This window comes from Canis lupus, chromosome 1 (assembly GCF_048164855.1).
Source record: "Canis lupus baileyi chromosome 1, mCanLup2.hap1, whole genome shotgun sequence".
NCBI classification, from domain to species: domain Eukaryota; kingdom Metazoa; phylum Chordata; class Mammalia; order Carnivora; family Canidae; genus Canis; species Canis lupus.
The window spans coordinates 113,821,516-113,823,474 of record NC_132838.1 but is presented as its reverse complement, the minus strand read 5'-3'; positions in this window follow the sequence as shown (position 1 = coordinate 113,823,474).

Below are 1,959 nucleotides of genomic sequence, written 5' to 3'. Positions count from 1 at the left end.
ATCTCTCAAAGAGCAGGGCATGGTGAGGTTTCAATACGTCAGGCAGAAAGACAACATGTCACATACCAAGCACTGATTATGCACCAGGACCTGAGCCAGGCATCATGCTGACACCTCACAATGTCCTTATGAAGAAGGACTATTATTAGCCCCATTTTAATCAATGAAAAAAACCAACTCATCGAGGTACAGTCATCATTTGTCAAATGCCACATCTACCAAGTGACTTTACTGGGATTTGAAAACAGGTTCTTCCTGATTCCAATGCCCATTCAGTAGTTCTTGTTCAAAGTTTACATGCCAGGTATTGAGTATACACAGCTCAGTGTCTCCTCACAACCACCTAGGGAAAAAAGTTAAAATGATCCCCATGTTACAAATGGAAGTGGCAGGTCCAAGGTCACACAGCAAATAACCGTAGGGCCAGGACTTGAACTCAAGGCAGTCCAATGGCTGTGACTCACACTGGCTGAGGGATTACTACAAGCCAGGCACTGTGCTCAGTGTTTGCAAGGTGTCAGTTAATGCTTACCACAAGCCTTTGAGAACTGGTGTCCTCTCCCTACAGCGGCAGAAGTCCCCCAGCTGGACTCGATTGCCTCTCTCCTCCATTAAAAGCTCATCTCCAGCGCTGACTTTCTGAACAGTGAAAATTGGAACATTAATAATAATAGCCAATGATAGTTCCTAAAATTCAAGTGATTACCATGTATCAGACTCCCTAGCTAAGCCCTTGAAAAGCTTGGATCGAAATCCTGACTTTACCATTTCTGAGTCTTTGGCTTAACCTTTCGAGATCTTACTTCCCTCAACTATAAAACAAGAATGCTATGAATAGCTATTCTTAAAATGGTTAGAGGGATGACGTGAATTCATAAACATCAAGTCTTTAAAACAATGCTGGATAGGTGATAAGTGCTATGTACATAGGCATTAAATAAATCAGTCTTGGGGCACCTGGATGGCTCAGTGGTTGAGCGCTTGCCTTTGGCTCAGGTCATGATCCGGGGGGTCCTGGGATCGAATGCCACAGCAGGCTCCCCACAGGGAGCCTATGTCTCTGCCTCTCTCTCTATCTCTCATGAATAAATAAAATCTTTTAAAATCAATCAATCAATCAATCAATCTTCAGTAAGCCAGAGAAAAGGTAGCCACATGCAAAGTGTAAGCGAAGAATAGAGTGCAAGATAACTTGATAGGATCTGTGGGACTGTGGAATCACAAAGCACAAGTTATTCCCTTTTCAATTCTCTTTCAGCTTCTGTCTACAATGTAAATAGACTATTCTGCTTCTGTTGTATTTCAGGTTACGTTTCCCTTCTTTTTGAGGCCAGCAGTGCTAGTTTTCCATTAGTACACAAATATGAAATTTTCTTCTCAAATTAATTGCCTGGAGGAAAATGCGTATCTTTTTAAAGATTTTTATTTATTTATTCATGAGAGACGCGAAGAGAGAGGCAGAGACACAGGCAGAGGGAGAAGCAGGCTCCCTGCGGGGGAGCCTGATGCGAGACTCCATCCCGGACTCCAGGATCAGGCCCTGAGCCAAAGGCAGACCCTCAACCGCTGAGCCATCCAGGAGTTCCTAAAATGCATATGGTTTTAAAGAAAAAGAAAAATCACAATCTATGAGATCCGGCAAAATTGGTCAAATAGGACGGGGCAGGATATCAATTTGCTCAATTCCAGATTCCAAGACTTTCCTATTGCTGCCTCCGGGCTTCCTCCTACCCTCTACTTCCTTGGAAGTCCCAGCTACACCAATAATTCTCAGAATCATGATTTTCATAGTTCCCAATACATTGAGCTCCTACTCCATACTGTGCGAAGCCCTGTGCTAAGGGATTTATTTACATGCACATTTCATCAGCATCCTCACAGCGGCCCTATGATAGGACTATGAACCTTCATTGTATAGATTAGGAAAATGAGGTCCAGAGAGGTTACCGCACAGGCCCA